The sequence below is a fragment of the Dunckerocampus dactyliophorus genome, chromosome 1 (genome assembly GCF_027744805.1).
Source record: "Dunckerocampus dactyliophorus isolate RoL2022-P2 chromosome 1, RoL_Ddac_1.1, whole genome shotgun sequence".
NCBI classification, from domain to species: domain Eukaryota; kingdom Metazoa; phylum Chordata; class Actinopteri; order Syngnathiformes; family Syngnathidae; genus Dunckerocampus; species Dunckerocampus dactyliophorus.
In genome coordinates, this window is record NC_072819.1 from 20,031,255 (window position 1) to 20,054,101 (window position 22,847).

Consider the following 22,847-nt stretch of genomic DNA (forward strand, 5'->3'; position numbering starts at 1 on the left):
GTTTGGGGTAGATTCTTTTATTTCTTATTCCCAGGTACTGTTGGTGAAAGCATGGGCACCATTTAAATGAGAAAAGTTCGGAAAATTCCAAGGGTTCCTGATTGGAAGGGGCCCCAAAAAATAGAGATGTGGTGATAACAACTGCCCAGGTGGGCCATGTGTGATTTATTTTTTTCATAGGCCTCAGAATTTCTGTCAGCGGCCCTGGTGGAAACGCACCGAGGACTTAGAAAATGCCAGGTAAATGATAAAAGTTATTTTTGTACAAAAGGGGCTGTAGTTAGTGTTTAAACGTTCGTATCCTTTCTTTGTGTGGAGCAAGCACTTACACCACATTTGGAAAACTACAAGCCACTCTCATTACTTTCATTCTTGTCAAAAAGGAAATGGTGTAGGTTTTTATTTTAATAGGTCTCGGAACTAGAATCCCATGACCCAGATCACTCAGTGTTTCACTGAACCATTTCCATTGTCATTGGCAAGAAGCCTTAATAGCCGGAAAGAGCCATGAGTCTTGTCTTATAGCCTTTATCCAGATGGAAGTCTTAGACTTTTACCTCTTTTACATAGTACTGCAGTAGTACATGTATCATTGCGAGTCCAACATCATCGTGTCCCTCACTTGTGTCCATCTGTTCTAAACGTGGATTCATTTAAAAGAGAAATAAACACGCCTTCCAGTGGTATAACGTTCACTGAAAAAAAGCACTGTTGCAACATACATTTCTGAACGTTTGTTTTGTGCATAATCTGTATGTTTGGAATTGCATTCCAGAAAACCCTACTTACATTTACTTGATTATATACACAATGTTTAGCCTACACTTGTTGGACATAAAAGCAGAATTTCTGTTGTCCAATGCACTTAAATATCATTCATTGACTTTAAACGTATGCTCTCACATGTATGTACATTAGCGATTCTTATTATGTGCCATTGAAGAATGAACGGCTCCCCCTAGTGTAGAAAGGGGGCCTACACGCTGTCAAAACCAGTCCATTGCTGGGGATGCAGCATCCAGCCCATCAATCAACACTGTAGCCATTTAGTTTTGCCAAATACACTTAAATCTGAGTAGGCAGATTTTTAAAAATAACATTTATTATGAGGTTAATCATATGTGGTAATATAATAAATTAAGCATTTGGCAATGCTGTCCATATGTATTGTTCAATTGGACTATTATGAATGAAACCAGACAGTAAAGGATGAAAAACAGAGCTCGTCTAAATCTAGCTACTTCCAATTTCCTGAGTAGCCAGTGACGCCCATTTTCACTGTCTCTCCACAGACATCTAATCAATAATAACACACAGCATTCATCCATACTTCATCTGCCTTGTCCTTAATGCTATTTTCTGCTCTGCAACTGTCTGGTTACAGAGCAGCACACACACACGAGCAAGTCTCCGGATGATCTCAGATGTACTACAAAAATGAAACAGAGGAAATGTGAGAAAAGAGCTGTTCAAAATACTGCACAAGTGGCTTCAGACGGCAATGCAACAACACAAACAGAGTGAAGACATAGAATTATGTCATTATTGAATGCTACCAGCCATGGGTGACCATGAAGTGCCTGTAAGAAGAAAACCTAAGAAGAAAACATTAAAACTCCACACAGAGCTAGATGCCCAATGGAGATTCAAACCCAGATCTTACCGAACTCTTGATAGTGTGGCCAACATTCTACCCACTAGGCCACCGTGCGGCCATATATATATATATATATATATATATATACAATAATGCTAATAATAATAATATCAATGAATGCATGCTACATTGTATTGTTATAGAAACATTGAGTGCCCTCTCATAAACTGACAGATTCCATCTTTCATTTTCCTATTCTGCATGTACAAAGGTGAATCAACATAATATTCGCCCATGTAGCTTGTTTATATGTAAAACCAAAATAAGTGTCACGTTTAAACGTTGTGAAATTATTAACTGCAAGAAGAGTGGCCTTGTCTGGACCCTTGACATCACCTGACTGTTTAAATTGCATAAGTCAATGTTATGCAAATACCTGCGCCCATTTAGCCACTAGGGGGCAGTGAGTGCATAAATACTCTACACAAGCTGTGGAGGGGATCTTGTGAAAGCTTTGGATGAAATTTTATGAGTTAAATCCACCAACTAAATATGCTGGCTTTCAACCTTTCCCCCTTGATACAGCAGGCTACTCACTAATAAATTGTGGAGAAGGATCACTATGCCAGATTATGGAGGCACTTCCTTGTGCATTCATGTTACCACAGCGATGAGGAGCCAGTTTGTTGCCCCAACATTGCCAAGGTGCCTCTCAGCAAGGTGCAAACTCCCTACATGCTTAGAACACTCCTCTGCGTGCAGCGCCTTCACTCTCTACATCAGGGGTCAGCAACGCCGTGCCCGTGGGCACCAGGTAGCCCCCCCACAACCGCATGAGGTGCCTGCAAACCTGGTTTTCATTCAGGTATTCAGTTAATAATGTGAGATACACCAGAAAGGAATGCATTTTGAAATACAAAGCGAAGACACATTTTTTGTTGATGTTTTAATACAAAATGTGAGTTGTGGATACCAACAATTTTGTTAATGTTCTGGTTAAACAAGCTTCTTCAGTTTGTTTGGGTGGAAATAAGCTATGAAAATAAATGTTACAAAAATGAGTAGCCCTTGGCCATTTTCATTGCTATGTAAGCTTATAACAATAATGTAGTCCAATTGGAGGAGAATAATCAACTGCAAATAAGTAATAGCAACAAATGGATGACTAGAATGCTGGTTAATACATCACAGCATACCATAACAGTGTACAATTATAATATACCACAGAATTATGCACTCTAGACGCTGCAAGCAACATAAAGCATGCCATGACATCATACAATATTTATTGAAAATTTATTGAAAATGTTTTTTTTAACACAACTTACTGTTTGCATGTTGCTAAACAATATTTATGTGTTTGTTTTCTTTTGGCACAATAGTTGCAAGCAGTAAGTAGCCTGCAAGATCCCGGAAGAGAGATATAAATTAAAGAAAAAAACAAGCAATAGCATCCGGACGACCTACTGTGCCCTACTGTACATTGTCCAAATTTTTCTCATGTATTCCTAGTGACATGTTGACAAGTAGATTCATGAGATGTATTCCATTGTAACCTTCATGTTCAAATAAACTAAACCAAACCAAACAAACCAAACCAAAGTACAGTTAGTGGAGATGTTGGTGAGCTACTGTGGTATAATTTTCAAAAATACAATGTCAACACGTTGAGATTTAAATAGCTACTTCACAAAAATAAGCATGTTCTAAATTACACATAAATTCGAACACTCACAAAACCTATAAGGACTCCTTTAAATGCAATTTGTCCTGCTAGCCTGGAACAAAATGCAAGTGTATTCTTTGTGTTAAGTAAGAGGGTATACTGATCTTTGCTTGCTTGGTGCACTTCCGGAACTTTCGTCCTGGCGTTTAGAGTGCAGGGAGGACGAGCTGTGCTGCCTCCTCTCCTAACAACAAACTGATCAATGAGTCTTTCCCCCGTACACCTTGAATCTCGTTACACTTGCACGGGTTTTTTGTTTTCTTTTGTTTGGGGCAGAATCGCAGCAGAACATTAACGGGACGGAAGGTGAGAGACGTTTTCCCGCATGGTATCGCTTGTGTTCGGCGTGTTTCTGTGTGTGCGGAGGGTCTTCTTAGGTTGCAGACAATAGCTGCTGCGAGCCGGGCGCCCTCAGTCTGCAATGTTGCAGCCTTGTTGCCTTGTTGTGTGTTACGAAACAAGCGAGCACGCTGCTTTTCTTTTACTTTTTTTGGCAGTGGATTTGCTTTTTCATAACAAGCTACCAGAACCGGCCTTTTTTGGATCGCCTCCCGAATGTGTGCCAGTGTTACCTAACAGGCGCTTTAGGGCACAACACAACCAGATTAAAATGTCTAAATTGGAGCACCGGTGTTGCTATAAATAGTTTAAAATAGAGAGGTCTTTTTGTCTCAAGTTGAATTCGGGTCAAACTTTTTGCACGAGTAATATGACATCATACTCAGCTTTTTGTAATAATTCGGTCAAGCCACAATATTAGAGACAGCTCTCAGTATGATGAAGTGCAGTTGCACACCACTGCAAACCACAACCTCAATAATAAACACATTGTTACGTGAATATCAAAACTGAACATTATCTATATAAATAGCTTGTCTTATGCAGCTCTTGTGTTGTATCTCATGGATTTGTGTAAGTGTACCTAATGTTGTGTCCAGTGTGTGTAGTGACACACAGCAGTTTGATGATTGGTCAGTTGGTTTACGTCTAAAAAACAGTAATAAAAATACAGTGCATTAAGGGCATACTCACACAGGGCCTGTTCTAGTTCAAAATACAACAGTGCTGCAATTTCCCTAATTTTGTGGATTTGTTCGGGGTCATTCTGTTGATTTCTCTTGTTCAAGGTTGTGGTTGTCATTCTCCCTTATCACGACGACTATTATAGGCAAGAATTGTGTGCCTTTTGACCATATTCACACGAGCCATTCGCTGGAAGGGTTAAATAAAGACCTGCGACTTTGCTGGCTTCTGAGCTATCTGATGTGTAATGGTGGCTGTGTGAAAAGGAATAGTAGGGAAGCTGGAACATGGTTGTGAAGTTTAACACTCAACACTCTCTTCTGCCGCCCTATTGTGTTGAAAGCAATTGTCACTCTCCGGCAAGTCTCCATGAAAACCAAACTACTTCGAGTAAGGTAGTTTCAACGTTTAAGGTTTTTTTTGCCGACTTAGGGACTATTCACACAGAAATGTTTTCTCGTCAAAACAGCAAAGTCTTTTATCGTTTCAGCCTTCCGTTCACACGGAAATTACCAGGAATGTTATTTTTTTTTAAAAAACTGCTTCCAGAGTGGGAAAATCTAAAAACGCCGGCTTGTTGTTTCCGTGTAGACAGTCGAATCACTGTTTTTCAAAAAACGTGACATTATCAACCCGTCGCCACCCCGTCACGTGAACAGAAGTGAGCTGTGATGTGGCGACAAGCCAACATAATATCTGAATAGTAAGACGGACATGACTCACTTCAGTCAACATTCTCCCAATATTTTGTTGTCTTATTCTCCGAAATGACTCGTAGAAGTGAGTCCACTTTGTTGTAAGTCCACATGAGGTTTTTAAACAGGAAGATGACAGACTTGCGTTCGTTCTTCTTCTATAGTTTGGTGTGTTACGTGGTTCCATCTACGTATCTGTTTACAGCACCACACGTAGGTGTGCCTTGCCTATTATTATTATTATTATTATTATTATTATTATTATTATTATTATAACACCACCCTTGTTTCTAAAGGTTCTTGTTCATTTTAATGCCCGATACAACTGAAGGTACCTTTGTTTGGACAAATATAACAGTGACAACAAAAATAGTTCATAAGAGTTCATTTGGCAGTACAGTGCTATACAGTAGCGATTAATGTAAGAACTTTTGGTTTTGGTGATTTTGGTTATCAAGAAAACCATGGATGTTGCTAGATATCAGTTCTTAAGTTAAACTCTTAGTTGTATTTGTTATCATCATTATATGTATCCAAACAAATGTACCTTTAGTTGTACCAGGCATTAAAATGGATCAATAAACTGAAGAAACCAAAGGGTGGTCTAATCATTTTGTCCTATGATTGTAGGTCACATATGAGCAAAGAAATCGTAATTGACCTGCAGTGTGAAGGTAGCCTTAGTTCGGGATGGGCCGCGTTAATGTTTGTGATGTGTTGTGTTTGTTTCCCTACACAAACATTTCTTCTCACGATGACAGCATTTCATTCACATGATGTCAATTTCCAGATTCTGCGTTTAACCGTAGATTCCATTTTTGTTGGCCAAATCCGCGATTCTGTCCACGATTCCATGCATCCATCCATTTTCTATGCCGCTTCTCCTCATTAGGGTCGTGGAGTATACTGGAGCCTATCCCAGCTGACTTCGGGTGACAGGTGGGGTACACCATGGACTGGTTGCCATCCAATCGCAGTCCACGATTCCATTAACGCAGAAATCATAGGGCCCGACAAGTTTGATTTGTGTTCTGCTAAGTTGACTGAAATATGTGTACTGAATGTAAAATAATTATACTACACGAAGGACAAATGTTTTTTGTCACCGCCATGACAGTAACTGTACCTCATTTTTGCATCATTTCAGTGCCACTAAATTCTTTATTAACTGTTAATTTAGCACCCAAATGAGGCATCGATAGCTACTTAGTTTTTGGTCCGATTACTACAATTTGCGTCGGAACCAGCGCCATTATAATACAGAGTTTCGGTACACATCTCGACTCAGGATTCATTGTACCATTACAAACTGCACTGTGACGAGCTAAACTAGTGAACTGTGGCACTTCTTTCCTCGACATCCGTCCTGTCATCCTCAATCACTCCATCAGTATGTTCCTGTTATAAAGCTCAGCAGGCGGCTCAGTACAGGAAGAGAGCGCTTAAAGCAGCTCAGGCGTGATGGAAGCACAGCTGAGATGAGATGAAAGGCAGATCATTGTCACAATAAAGACAAATAGTAATAGTGCTATGTGAAAATTTTGATTCTGTCAAATCAGGGTTTTCCCCTAGGATGTTTTGAAGCTGTGGTGGTGGGCTGCATGGGAGGGCGGACTGCTGCCGCTGTGTCGTGCCGCTGCTGCGTCAGCAAATTTTGTTTTTCATTATGACAAACAACAATCTACCAACATATTTCCCATTGCACAGAACCAGCGGGAAAAGTAAAGTGCACCAGTAGCAGCATGTATAAAATTAACAAACTTCAGCATATTGTGAGTAACCAACTTAAATAAATCTACCCTTATTCACAAATAAATAATAGACTTCTGAATTCAAACTAAAATCCTGAGCATAGAATCTCTGACAAAATAATATTTTTTGCTGTATAGCAAAGTCAAAAACAGCTTTCATACAAAACATAGATTTCTGTACCAGCGGCTCTCATACAAGATTAATGCTTGCAGACGTCAGTATATTATGAATAACCAAAAAATTTGTTATCACCTGCTCGATGGTTCTCCCGTTGGCAACAACTTCAGTTTTTCCTCCTGGTTTGGGTGGAAACGTGCTATGTGGTTGGTTTGGTTTGGTTTAGTTTATTTGAACATGAAGGTTACAATGGAATACATCTCATGAATCATTCTTTCACAGTTCCACATGTCAAAAAGGAGTAGGAAGAAGCAAAGCTTATTTAATCCTACCCCCCATCCATTCCACATCTTGTACAGTACATGTTGTTCACTTCCTGCATTCCATCTCATATTTTATATAATAATCAGTGTAATAATAAATAACAGTAAGAAAAAAACAAGCATGACAGAACAATCATTGTGATGATCAGGACTCTTCTGCCTTGTATTTAACAAACATCAACTGCTTGTATTGTTTTTTGAATTTGCTCATCTCTGCACATTGTTTGAGTTCCTTGCTCAATGGTTACTCACATTTGTATTGTATGACAAACCTTGCATACTGTCTGGCTCTTGTCCAGCTAATTTTTACCTTCAACCAGCGGGTGCGGGTCGGAGTTTATGCTCAGCCGTTTTGGTAGCGTCTTACACTTAAGTGCACCACCATAAAGAGTCCGGCGGCACATCCGCTTTCCGTATTTTTGTTCTGTCAGCATCGATTATTGACATTTATGAATTGATTAATAATTGTCAATGTCCGCATCACCCTGCGTCTAAGAATCGATTATTTCCCCCACCCCTATTACAGTGGTGTGGAAAAGTGTAATGTAATGGGACATACACTTTCCAAAAAGTTAAACTTTGGTCTCATCAGACCACAGAGTATTTTCTCAAAGGTCTTGAGGATCATCAAGATGTTTTCTGGCAAGATCGAGACGAGCCTTAATGTTCTTTTTGTTCAGCAGTGGTTCTTGTGTTGGAACTCTGCCATGCAGGCCATTTTTTCCCAGTGTCTTTCTTATGGTGGAGTCATGAACACTGACCTTAACTGAGGCAAGTGAGGCCTGTGGCTCTTTGGATGTTGTTGTGGGGTCTTTTGTGACCTCTTGGATGAATCGTCTCGGGGTAATTTTGGTTGGCCGGCCACTCCTGGGAAGGTTCACCACCGTTCCATGTTTTTGCCATTTGTGGATAATGGCTCTCACTGTGGTTCGCTGGAGTTCCAAAGCTTTAGAATAGCTTTATAACCTTTTTCAGACTGATAGATCTCAATTAATCTCAGATTGTTTTCTCTGAATAATCAAAGGATTCATTTTAAAAACAGCATTTTGTGGTCAGTTGTGTTGTTATTGACTAACATTTGTTTGATGATCTGAAACAGTTAAGTGTGACAAACATGCAAAAAAATCAAAGAAAGGGGCGAACACTTTCACACCACAGTATTTATTATTTAACTTTTTTCAACAACCAGAAGAACATGAACCGAGAACATTCCAAAACTGTTAATTTAATGGCAAAGCTACTGAGATCCCTTAAACTGAGTTTAAAATGTCAAGCCTCCTTTTGTCACCTGACCTATTTAGTCAAAAAGTGTAATGTGACTATTAGTACACAAGTACTATTTGACACAAACCTGAATTTAATTTGATGCCTGTTTTAGTGTAATATGAATACATGGGAAATTAATTGTTCAATAACATATTTTATTTAAAAATAACACAATTAACAACATAAATTAGCAATTTAAATATTTTTGTTATAGAAATCTGTCCTCCATAAAAGAGTATAAATTCAGAGTCCAGGGTTATGATAGTGTAGGTATATCCAACTTGCAGCACTACTAAAGCTACTTTGACAAAAAGAAAGGGGAGGTCAGCTATTTGTATTTTATGTGACTGCCAACATTTAAATTGTACTTTATTTACAAAGCACATCTCCACTCAGTGTGCTCATTTGTCATTACATACAAGTGTCATGTCTGAATTGAACACTTTAAAAAAAAAATAATAAGAAGTGAAGCGACTATTCTTCAATGAACTACTCAACAACAGCTGGTGAGTTACTGCTAGCATACGAGCTACCTGTTGGAGAACCCTGTGATAGTGTATCTTAAAGCTGGACACACTGTTTTTATGTTGAACAACTTCGGCACACATCTAGTCTTTTGAAGACAAGCCATAAATATTGTAATGACAACAACAGCGCATGATTGTTAAGTGACACTTTTAAAAAGGAAGTTAGCATGTACCCCGTGAACGTGTACCCACTTGTAGCTCGGATGAAAAACAGCTAGCTAGCTGCCACTAGAGAGGCAGTGAGAGACAAGCAAAATGTGTAAACAAAGACGCCAGAAAGCCTAATGAAATTGAGCGATCACACACGCTGGTATAGATAGGCTTAGCCTGTGACAAGATGTCATCAACTGACTGAAACATTTTACACACTATTTTGTATTGTCAAGGTAATAAGGAACAAAGTGCGTCCCTAGGGTTGCGTACTTTCATCTGGTCGCACATGCACAAGTACCAACACGGCAGACAGGCGATTCCGGTGCACGATTATGAAAATAAAGCATAGTGAAACATTTTTATGATATTTAAATTTTTTTTCAAACTAATTGTGGTCAATATGTGCGTAAATAATAAGCTACATATGTATGTACATAGCATGTACTGTACAACCATTCATATAATATATTACTTGCCTCAAGTTTAAAAAAAAAAAAACTAACTCATTTTTAAGGTGTGGCGACTTTTATTTTGCCGTGGCAGATGCGCCACAATCAATTAGGTGTAGCGGAAACACTGGTGGAGGTTTTTTCCGGTGAGGCTCATTGAATCCTGACACAGCTGGTGTATGATGCAAGTACCAGTGTATGTGGCCTATGCGTGATATATAGCAGCATAGAGAACATCCATTGATACTGGATGGACACTCCAACTGACCCGAGTGCTGGTCTTTCCTTGAGACCAAAGGAAAGGTAAAACTGAGCAGAGGAATGTAGGGCTGGCTTTCTTATGTTTTAGTCATCCTTACAAACAAACACTGTGGGAGTGCCAGAACAATCATACCCATCTCGTCAACCATGACTAAGATTGGCAGAATTGCTGATATTTGTTGCGATTGGTTTTGCGCTTCCATTGCCAGATTGTTGTTTTCCGGTTTTATCTATCACGACTCTAAACTACTTGAAACAATGATGGTTATTTGTGACTTCTACCAAGGAGTAGGACACGCTACACCCATCGTCACGGTATGTGGTGAAGGGGTGTAACTAGGGCTGGCTGATTATGTGATGGCTGATTATGTGTTTGTGATCAGTGAGCCGGATACATTTCATGTCAATTACGGTGATTAGCTCTGAGCATATTTACTGGTTTGGGTATCTCTAAAGTGATGTGGAGCAAATCAAGCGGCTGTGCAAGGTATGTCAGTGGTTGGTGCCCTCAAAAACCGGTAATGCAACAAATCTGTTTAATAATTTGAACTAAACCACCCAAGTAATTATACGGAAAGCATGACAATGCAATCAGAGTCTGCACAGCCTACCACTGCTGCCAGCACACGTAGCAGCAATTCAGCCACTACTAGCGGTGCAGCTACCGGACAAAGCAGCAATCAGTAGTGTCATTATTATTTACTTTGGATGTTAATTAAATTTTGACCGTAATCTCTTTAGTTTTTAATATTGATACTTTAAATTGCTCATGACACCAAAACACATGTTAATGTTGTTATTTCTGCCGTGAAAATAACATTGAAAGGGATATTTTAATCTTTATTGTGTTAGATGTGAATATTGAAATATTTACCATAAAAAATAAATTTCTTCACTTATTCCGGTTTTGGAGGCGGCGGAGAAAGTGTCTACAGCAGGGGTGGCCATTACGTCGATCGCGAACTACCGGTAGATCGCCAAGGTAGTTTGGGTAGATCGCGTAAACGTCACTTTGTAGTTGTCATATGACATCAGTCAGCTGACATTAAGCTCCCCTCCTGATTCGCGCTTGCTCTCCCGCAGCGTTTCAAGCTACACACAAAGATGCAACTTTCATCTTTATTATTGTGATTATGGATGAACTAACTCTGCGGTAAGATGTCTATATCTATAACAAAAGTTATCTGTTCACTTGTAGCGGCTAGTGACGTAGAAAAACGTGTATTGTTTGCTGGCTTTGCTTGGCGCCATGAACTCTCCTACAGAAATCAGTGTTTTCTACACGTTTGCTTCTTAAACTATTATTTCATGATGAAATTAAAAATGTGCCCATTGGTGAAACCTTTTCAATATGTTGCCTTGACTTCGGCTGCATCGTCTTTTGCATCATCATTTTAAATTCTTGTGTGTGGGTAATGTTTGATAGCAAATGCTAACTGGATGTAATACATGAAGTGTGTGCCCTAATGAACACATGTTACATAGCTAATGTGACTGACATATTAGCAGTACTCAGGTTATATACACAACTATTTAGGAGTTATGTGGAATTATCTCTATTTCCATATTGAAGTGAATTATGACAGCAACTACTTTGATTACCTGTAAACTTTGAAAATGTGAATGTGAAATACTAATCATTAAGTTTCAGAGTTTACTGGTTACATTTAGTATATGTTATATGTTTTATTTTGACTTGTACTTGCATGCTGAGAAAGTGCGTGCACTCCTGATATATTATGTATAATGTACAAAAATACGTAGTCATATATTTTGTTAAATAAATATAGTAAATATATATACTTTCTATATTTATACAAGTAGTAGTAGGTAGATCTTTGGGACTTGGCCATTTTAAAAGTAGCTCAAAGGCTGAAAAAGTGTGAGCACCCCTGGTCTACAACATACCGTCCCACCCGGAAGTTCCTATTCACTACAGTGCATTAGCTGTTGTTATGCTCCAGTTCTCTGTGAATTTCTTTTGTTTATGTATTTTTTTTTTATACTATGCCTGCTCGTGTTGAAGGATTTTGTAAGTAAGAGCCTTAATTTGGGTCGAAGACCGCCCTGTGTCTTGATGGACAGCCAATCGGATTCTCCGACTAAGCGCAGGTGTGATTTTTATTTTGGGTCTACCACGTGAGTTTTTTTGTACCATAATGCTCCGGATCTTTAAAAAAAAAAAAAAAAAAAAACAAGAAGGGGGAGAGAGACAAAAAGCATTTTGAAAAAGTTATTTATTGAAAATAACAATTAAGCTGAAATAGGCCGTTTATCACCTGATCAAAAGTTTAAGACCACAGGCTATAAAAGCCCAAATCCACTCAAAACGTTCATTTTCTGGCATTCACACTGTCATGGCCTCCTGATGGCTAAAGCGAAGAAGCTTTCTCTTTTTGAACGTTGTCGGATTGTCGTGCTGCATAAGCAAGGCCTCTTGCAGCGTGCCATTGCTGCTGAGGTTGGGTGCAGTAAATCAGTCATTCTACATTTTTTGAAAGATCCTGAGCATTATGGAACAAAAAAGTCAAGTGCTAGACCCAAAAAAATCATACCTGCGTTGAGCTGGAGGATCCGATTGGCTGTCCATCAAGACACAGCGGCAATTTGCTTGCGTAATTACTTCAGTTATTACAGTTAACGTAACAGCAAACGCGGTGACGTCACTCAAAATGAGCCAATAAAATCGTTTGTTTACCTGCCGAGCGAATGCCAACCATCCATCCATCCATTTTCTTTGCCGCTTAATCTTTGAATAGAACCATGGCTTGCTCAAAAGTAACAATAGTTGATTGAGAAAACAGAACATTTAAAAGTGAGAGGATGGACCAATATACTGTATGTTCATTGTTGCAGAATCTCGAGCCAAACCGCTGTGTCTCATATGCTCTGAAACTGTAGCGCCGAGTATGAAAAATCTACAAGAGTCATAGCATATTAATTTACAGCACAGCAACATACAAATGAGTCTTCACTAAAGATTGTATGGATATTGGAGCAAAACAACATCTTTCGCTGATGGGAGAGTGGTGGTGGAGTGCTTCTGCTGCAGAGATCTTACTCAAAGGTAAACAATGTACAGTTGCAGCTTTTCTGTTAAAGAGACACTTATTAATTATTATTATATTATTATTACTTTTTTTTCTCAGAGAAATTGGTGCACTTTTATTTAACTTAAAAATAAGCCTGTTGTGTTCATTCATTATTTGTACAGTCAAACTTTTTATTATTTTTGTGAAATTTGGTCCTGTTTCCGCTTAAATGCAATTCAGGAGCCAAAATGAGTGTGTCAGTGATTCTCAATTATTTTCTGTCTGGGGGACAGAAATATTTTCGCTCCCCCACAATTTGAAAGACTATTGAGAAACTGATATCTATGTATTTATGTGCACTGTACAGACCGAAGCCAGCAAAATGCAACAAAAGTGAGAGCAGTGAAGCATACAAGCATATTCAAGAAAAGCACAAAGGTGTCATCCGTGTGGGTCTCTCTCTGCCTCGCTGCTTGTCATTGCTGTCTTTGTCAACAATTAAGTCTTCAGTCAAGGTAAAAGGGACGTTAAATGTCCATTGCTTATTTTTATTCATCATTGATATGCATTTCAAGTTGTCTACGTATAAAACTACTGTTGTAAAACTATAAAATTAATTTTTGTGGTACTAGTTTTGAATTAATTGGATTTACGTTATTTCTTATGAGAAAAATGTATTAGATTAGCCTACGTTTCGGTTTGAGTCAGACCATCTGGAACAATTTAATGATGCTATATACAGTATAAATGTATTATTAATATTGTAAGTTAAAATCTTAATTGAAACAACCTGTGGAAACTTGCCAATGCGCCGCATTTCCTCTATTAACGTTTATCCACAAAATCACCGAAAAGCTGGACTTTTGTGTTACGTTCGCTAGAAAATTCAAAATGTCTAGATTGTTTTTGAATTATTACGTGGGAGAGATGTACTGTACAAAGCAGCAAAGGAGACACTTGACGAGAAAATTAACGTGAATTTGTTTGATTACACTTTACATGTTCAAAATTAGACACAAGCAAGAAATGTAGTATATTTAGTCTCTATTATATCCATTTTAATTATTCAGATAAGGCTAAAGCAAGTGTCTATTTGTAGTTGTTTTGCCTGTTTTAAACAGTAGTAGGCAGCCTCCCTCCCCATAGTTAATAAACACCTATGGACTAAACAGGAGAAGAGACCCTTCCCCACAGTGTCCCCTTCTGAACCAGTGAACCTGAAAGCCACCAGTGATTGGCTGGCAGGCAGCCAGGAGCATCCAATCACAGATCATTAACTCCAATGTTTTCTGACCCCTCCCCCACTGCCATGAAGGAGGGTGTATAATACTTTACCTGTATCCTATCACACAACGCAGCCTCGCGGCTAGAAAATGGGCACAATGTGTACATTATGCTAAAAAGAAAGAAGATCATGCATCGGCCTCTTTGCTGTACTTACTGGGACATAGGATGGAGGGTGGGTGTGATTTACTTTGCCATTGCACAGGACATGTTTTGTATGGATTGGTTGACATCCGGGCCACACGGTGACCTCGTGATTAGCATGTTGGCCACACAGTCAGGAGATTGGGAAGATCTGGGTTTGAATCTCTGTTTGGGCATCTCTTTGCATGTTCTCCCCGTACTCTGGTTTCCTCCCACATTCCAAAAATATGCATGTTGGATCATGTTAGGAGACTCCTAAATTGCCCATAGGGTGAGTGTGAATGGTTGTTTGTCTATATGTGCCCTGCAATTGGCTGGGAGTACCCTGCCTACTTAGGACAAGCGGCATAGGAAGATAGTTGACATCCTGGCCTGAGTTGTTCATAGTCTATTGAAAAATAGCAGGTCAGCATTTTTCACTGATCCAAGTCACATGAGTGTCTGTGTGTGCGTGTGTGTAAGACCCCAGTGTTTAATGCAGGATAATCCCATATAAATAATGCGTGTCTTTCAGGTTCAAAAGTACTCTACAATTAGATTAAATTAGACACAACAGGCTGCTGGTCTGTTAATATTTTCTAGGTGAGGTACTTTTAGCATTGACTGGAGAAATTTAGACTAATGGCTAATGATGCTAATGGTGTTAGCAATCGTCAATAAGGCACCATGAAAACATTGTCCAGTTCAATTTTTTATGATTACAGTGAGTTAATAATATTCATAGTAATTTAAGTAAAATAAAAAGTAAAATAATACATGAAAAATACAGGGGGTTAGTGATTAAAATGCAAAAATCCTTACATTTATTAATGCAATACATCACTGGCCCATTTTGATCAGTAATTGAGAAATGGATGTACAGTAGCTTAGCTAACGTTTCTAATGGGATGTCAGCCTCAGCACATATTGCTACAAAATCTTCAGCAAACTGTAATGCCCATGCTTGTGATTAAGGAAGATGGAGTCACAGATGTAATTCCAATCGTGTTATTAATGTAATATTTTAATGACACCCTTATTCCGTTTACACAATTAGACAAATGTGACACAGAGCGTTGTTTGTTGCAAATGGCAATTGATGGTTGATGGTTGAAACGTGCCTCTTTTTTATTTTCAGTCAGAACCTGCACGTCATCAGGGGGAAATGTAAAATGATCCTTAAACTTACCATTCAAAATACCTTCTTCTTTGTCGTTTTGTACTCAATATTTGGTCTCACTTGTTGCTCAACATTAACTTCAACACTGCTGCGTTTTCAAAACAAAAATTGTGTTCTTAAAAGGGAATTTCCGTTAATGCCAACTTTGACTGTCATAAATATAATATATCTACAAATTCAAAATTGGATGTTTTTTCTTGACCAAATTTTTAAGCGTAGGCTATGGTTGCAAAAGAAGGAAAAAGCATTTTTTCTTACAAATGTTTGACTCTGTTCTGTGAATGCATCTTTTTTTTACAAATCACATTTTAATGTGAAGTAAGTGCATAAGATGTAGAAAGACTTGGCTGAAATTGAGGTTGGCTTCTTTAATGTTAGTTTAAAAGTGTGACTACTTTAAAAATTGTTTAAATGTATTTTTTCTCCAATAACTCATTTAATAATGATTGCATGTGATGAACTCCATCTCACTGCACATTTTGGGATGTCATTATACAGACCTGATCAAACTTTTAAGATCAGTTGAAAAATTGCTAGAATTTTGCACATTTGGATCTTAATGAGGTTTTAAGTAGAGCTACAATCTGCAAAAGCAAGAAGGGGGAGTGAGACAAAAAGCACTTTGAAAAAGTAATTTATTGAAAACAACAATTAAACTGAAATAGGCTGTTTATCAGCTGATCAAAAGTTTAAGACCATCGCTCAAAAAATAACAAAAAACTCTCCAAACCAGAACAAACAATGTTCTCAGAAGGACTCAGTAATGAGTAGCTCCGCCGTTCTTGTTAATCACTTCAAAAATGGGTTTGGGCATGCTTGATGCGAGTGTTTCCAGGAGGCTAGTGGGAACATTGCTCCAAGTGGTGAAGATGGCTTCACGAAGGGCATCAACTGTCTGGAACTGATGGCCTTTTTTATAAACTTCCCTTGCCATCCATCCCCAAATGTCCAAAATGCAAATTCTAGCAATTTTTCAACTGGTCTTAAGATTTTGATCAGGAGTGTATGAATAAAAACAAAGGCATGCAGTCAGCGTCCGACAGCGACTGGTGCAGCATGCCCTTGTATTCTGACATACATCTTACGTAACTTCATTTTCTAGTAAGCTGAACAGAGACATTATTAGCCAGATCTTATGTAAGGCATCTTATGCAAGCAGCTGTCTCCACACCCCCACACACCCTCTTCTTTAATTTTCGTAATCATTTCTTTTCTTACATGTTTTATTACATCTTACATCTTTTATTAAACGGCGATAGATTTTTAAAAAATGGCAGTTGTAATAGTAATTTTGATTAAGAATGATCATTTCATTACATTTTGCAGGGGAACTGGCATAAATGGCATAAATTACTTGAGAAAGTGTGTTTTCCAAATGAAGTATTTAAGACCACAGAAAAGGCTTTGGTTCAACAAAAGAAATAAAACTTAGTAGCATGTCTCTTCATGCTTTATTCAACAGGTGAGACGATGCAGAATTTAAGAACGGACATGATAATTGATGTTTATTAACGGATGATTGTCTATTATTAATGGGGCTGATTGTTATCATATATTTTTCATTGAGCAGTTGAGTCAATGGAGTGCGCTGCTTGCCTGCACACAGCAGAGGTGCTGTTGGATTTATCTCAATTTGTTTGTGGTCTAAAGAATAATAACAAAATGTCATCATCTGTAAGAATTTACGAGCTACAGACATGTAGACACCCACTGAATGGCACCAATACAACCCCGACTGTTCACAGTTTTCAGTCCATCAAATAAATCATCCCTAGCGGCATTTCTTTTGTGTGTTAGTAGTAATGACAGGAGTTTTTTGAGACATCACTATAAAGTCAGCTGTCATTGTCAACTTGAAGCTAGTGTACCGTTGATGTTGATGTACTGACTTTTCGGTTTTCTCACCTTCCTATTTTTTAATGGTAGCGTTTTAGGACAGCAGATAGACAGACCAGACTGTCCCGACCTCACCACTAGCATCTCACGCCCGAACCTTCCCATGTCTACTACTGCTCGTCATTGTCTTTCAGCTCTTTCTCATCTGTTTTTGCTTGCAGCTCTGCAGCTTTCCAACTTTGACCTCATACACATGTTGATTGTAATTGCTGTCCAATCCCACAAGACTCATACTGGACTTCAAATTCAAATGTCCTTGAAAGACCTACAATCTCTGGCCACCTCACGTTTCGATGCGATTACGATTTAGAGGCCTGCAAAATTATAATAAAACAATTATTGATGCATCTCGATGCATCTTTTTTTGTGGCCAATAGTTTGTCATTTTTTTATGCATATTTTTTTCTATGAATAATTTATTTTTACTCACTGTAGTACTAAAATAAAGTATATGAAACAGATGAATTTACATCTGGCAACATTTTTCCCATGGCACAGAACCAGCAGGAAAAGTAAATTGCGGCAGTAGCAGCATGTATAAAATTAACACAAGAGTATTTAGAATTATATTATTATGGAATGATATTATATTATGGAATTATAAGAGTATTTGGAATACAGGAAGTGAACAAATGTATTGAAATTGATGTGAAACGGATGGAGGGAGTGGGTGGGGGTAGGATTAAATAAGCTTAGCTTCTTCCTACTCCTTTTTGGACTTATAGAACAGTGAATTGTACTACATGATGTATTCCAATGTAACTTGTATGCATGTTCAAAATAAATTAAAGCATTACCATTACCATTATCATGTCTGAAATATGCCCATTTTTACTGTATCTTATTGAAAGACAGATAAATGTGCAGGATTCTATATATTTGTATGTATTAACAGCGGCAAATGAACTTAAATTTTAAATCAAGTTAAGAGATGACACACATCTGAAAATCTATCTACCTAACACTGGTTTCTTTAATAGCAGAAAATTTGAATCAGACTTTTAACTGTGTTATTATGAGCAATGAGGAGTGGCGTTAAAAGACACCATGTCATTTAAGTTGAATTCACATGTTTTGAGTGAATTTTCTGGGATTTCTGAGCACACTTAAATTCAGCAAATTGTACTTCCGCATTAAGAATTACAAAGTGAGTGATAAGAATATCCACTTATTGATTTTCATTTCATTTGTGTTGATTTAGACCACCCATTCACGCATCATAAAAACTTAGTTGTGATGTTTGGAGTGTCAGTGAACGCATCTCACAGTCTGTCTCTGACAATGAGGAAGTGTTGTTGCAATGAATGGACTAGAGACGTGTTTGTTTGGAGTAACAAATACTGTACATAAATGGTGATGGAATTGCACTGCTGTTGATGTGTTCAGGTAAGAATAAAGTTATAAAAGAGCGTCAGACACTAAGTGACTCTGTGGGGAACTACACTGTGCCGCCATCTGTCGTCATAATAGAGAGCTGTGGCTTGCCATGATGTGTGTACGTTAATTACGCAAAAAAATTGAAAATTTGTTATCACCTGCTTGATGGTTCTTTGGTCAGCAGCAAATTCAGCTGGCTGTTTTTCTTCCTCGTTCGAGTGGGAATGTGGTTTTTCATATTTGTCGTGTTCCCAAAATATTTTAAGCTTGTATGACAAAGCTTGCATATTGTCTGGCTGTTGTACAGCTTATTTTTACCTTCAACTACGTGAAAGCCAAAGTGCTTCCAGACGCTCGCTTTAAATCCAGTGGGTGCAGGTCAGAGTTTCCGCTCAGCCAGTCTGGTAGCGTTAGGTGCACCTCCATAAACTGTCCGGGTGGGACTTCAGCTTTCTGTCTTTTTGTTCCATTTTTTGGTTCCGTCAGAATTGATTATTAACATTTATGAAACAATTAATAATCGTCAATGTCTGCATTGCGATGCATCTAAGAATCAGTTATTTCCCCCTCCTCGACTGTAGTTGTCCTTCCAAAAAAGTTTTACCTTCGCATTTACCTATTTTACAGCCAAGAAGGCTGAACTCCTCAAGATAAAACTGGCATTGTGTCTTTTCCATAAGTAACTTTGTTCAAACGTCTAATTGGCTGAAATAGCGTTACCATTAGTGCAACCTTTTGCTTTGGCGTTGACTTCATGTGGACAGAAAGGTTAGTATTTATGTGGATGGACATGCAATAGGAGGAGGTTAAAATAAGTGACATTATGGAACAAATTTCCCATGGGAAATACTGGAAAAAGAAATATATAGTGGTGTGTTTGCCCCCTTCCTGATTTCTTATTTTTTTGCATGCTTGTCGCACTTAAATGTTTTAGATCATCAAACAAATGTTAATATTAGTCAATGGCAACACAACTGAACACAAAATGCACTTTTTAAATGAAACTTTTTATTATTAAGGAAGAAAAAATTAAAAACTACATGACCCATCTTAACGTACTTCCCTGCAACAAAACAAGACTGATTTGAATTTCTTACTCCTTCTCACAATCACACACAGGCTTGTACAATCACAAACTGTTTCCACATTGATATTACCAACATCGTTGTTTCAAGTGATTCAACGTTACGTTATTGTAGTAGTCGTGAGCTGTGGAGGTTTTTCATGTGACTTTCATGCAAACACACTATTCTCCACATTACATACATTCTCCACATTGCTAATAATAGTCTGCTGAGCCTTTAGAGCCAGACCGGTGAACTAATGTTATGGTACGCTAACCAGCCTCCACATTGGCGTGCGTCCCTCCAATAGAACAAGTGAATTGAGTTATTTATGTGCGGTCAATCACATATGCTTTTACTATCACGGACTGTTTGCCTTCTTTCAAGTACTTCCCGACATGTCGGGAGATGCTATGAGCTAGCAGAGCTGCCGGTAATGTTTACTCTACTTTATTCTGCTGCTCACTGTAACGTTAGTAGTAGTTGTGAGATGTAGAGCACTGGGATGTTTATTACAATTTCGAGAGAGTTTTCTGCATTTACTTTGACATGTGTCTTTGCTCTCAGAACGTTCTGCACACGACAAGACTTACCTCTCAGCTGTGTCTGTGTGTGTGTGGATAGCGTCCGCGTGCTGTGGCTTGCTTAATGAGATGGCGCCGTGGGTGGAGCAATGCTGGAGACAGAAGTCGCAGCTGGCAGGAGAGATACAGGTGCGGCTGCATCTGAGCCGAAATAACCCAGTTTTAAATTTATTTCTTGATATCGGCACGTCGGATTTAAATAAAGGCCAATACCGATATATGTCAAAATTTTAAATATCGGCTCTGATTAATGGCCTGGCTGATAATCAGTCTACCACTACATCATACCAACAGTTAAATATGGTGGTAGTGTGATGGTCTGGGGCTGTTTTGCTGCTTCAGGACCTGGAAGACTTGCTGTGATAAATGAAACCATGAATTCTGGTGTCTACCAAAAAATCCTAAAGGTTAATGTCCGGCCATCTGTTTGTGACCTTAAGCAAAAATGAACTTGGGTTCTGCAGCAAAAACAAAATGAAGACTTTGGAGTGGCCTAGTGGCCTGAATCCTTTTGAGATGACCTTAAAAAGGCGGTTCATGCTCGAAAACTCTCCAATGTGGCAGTGTGGCCAATGTGAATTATAACAATTTTGCAAAGATGAGTGGGCCAAAATTCTTTACGCTTTAAGAGAGTCATTGCAAGTTCGCAATGATCGCAAATGCTTTATTGCAGTTGTTGCTGCTAAGGGTGGCCCAACCAGTTATTAGGTTTAGGGACAAACACTTTTTCACACAGGGCCATGTAGGTTTAGACTTGTTTTCTCCCTTAATAATAAAAAGTTTCATTTAAAAATTGCATTTTGTGGTCAGTTGTGTTGTCATTGATTATTTACATTTGTTTTATGATATGAAACATTTAAGTGTGACAAACATGCAAAAAAATACAAAATCAGCAAAGGCGTTTTTACACCACTTTATTTTCCAGAGTCAACCTTAAGCATGGGCCGGTTTTCAAGGTATACCGCGGTATGAAAAAGTCAAAATAACTAAAATTTTCCGCCATGCTGTTCCTACGATATGAAAGAAAGAGGAGGTCCAGCGCGGCCACTATGTGGAAATACTTTGTCACGTCCTGTGTTATTCCTCGCAGTCAAATTGTGTTGAAACCATGGGCGTGGGTTGTGTTGCCAAAAGTCGGGCAACTTAACCCTCGCAGCATAGATACACAATCCAACAACTCCAAAACACTAGTCACCACACTATGAAATAATAACGTAACATTACAACTTTTAGAAATTATGTTGTGACCTTCTTGAGTCACAGTGATTGCATTTAGCGGTGTTCGCGTTGTTTTTTTTTGTTGTGACTTGAGTTGTAGGATTAGCCACATAAGACTGCATTAAGAACTGCATTTAATTTATTTATTTAGAAAGAATTCAGTTATTGTAAATATAAATTTTCCACTTATATTACGTTCCATTTAGGTCTGTGAAAAATAGTGCGTTAAAGGCGGTAACTAATTTCTTTCATTAATTGAAATTTTTAGTGTAATTAACACATGTGCATCATGTCAAGCCACACCTGTCTGTTATGACTGGAAAAGGAAAGCATAGTCACAGAGTCACACAGAGTCTGACACTCTTTTAGAACTTTATTCTGACTTGAACACATCAACAGCAGTGCAATTCCAGCACGATATACAGTATGTATCTCCAACGACACTTCGTCTTTGTCACTAGACGATCCCGAGATTCATTCACTGAGACTCAATAATCAGAATAATGTCTTTATTATGCGTGTATGTAAATAAACAGAAAGACTGAGGTGTTTCATGCAGTCTTGAAGTGTAAAAAAGTTTTACTGTTAAGCGTAAAACATAATCACAAATCACTCCTTAAATTACCTTAAATACCTTAAATTCAATAACGAGTCTTACTAAAATAAAATGCGTAAACACTCTGTCCACTTGTCTACACAACAGGTTTGTTGAGCATGAATGCAAAAGAGTTCTCAATGTGAGTCACTGATATAAAATGGGAAACTACAGTATAATAGGAACGAAGTTGACTTTGGCAATAAAACTGCACCCTTCTGAAGTTTTTACTCTCCTATGTCAAAATCTCCAATTACTCGACACTTGCACTGCAGTGTAATATACTATTTGTGAGTCTAGTGTTAATGGCAGTTGTAATGCTTGTGTTAGCTGTAAAGGACCAAATGTGTGAGCTGGAGAGCCAAAATCGCTACATGCAGACTTTGGCTCGGCTTTAATTGATACTGTATTTATTGTTACACAAAACCCTGGCAAGGAATCATGTGTGTTTTGGTTTATGGCCTATTTTAGCATATGGAAGTCAAGGCGATTTATGTTTTTTGTGCACAGTGAGGCATATTTTTCAGTGCAAATGGTTCATGTTGATTTTGTTAAAGCCTGACAAATGGGTGCATATACAGGGTTTCCACTACATGTAATTGATC

At 38.3% G+C, this 22,847-nt stretch overlaps 1 protein-coding gene across 2 annotated transcripts in view; it reads left to right on the forward strand.

The window, feature by feature from the left end:
- Positions 1-3,485: 3,485 nt before the first annotated feature.
- LOC129194582 (helicase ARIP4-like) overlaps positions 3,486-22,847 on the forward strand; it is a 112,819-nt gene continuing 93,457 nt past the window's right edge. The window contains exon 1 of one of the 2 annotated variants that reach the window (XM_054799767.1): positions 3,486-3,629. The gene's annotated coding sequence lies outside the window, so the exon portion shown is untranslated. The remainder of the gene's footprint in view (positions 3,630-22,847) is intronic. The other variant, XM_054799766.1, reaches the window with a different exon arrangement.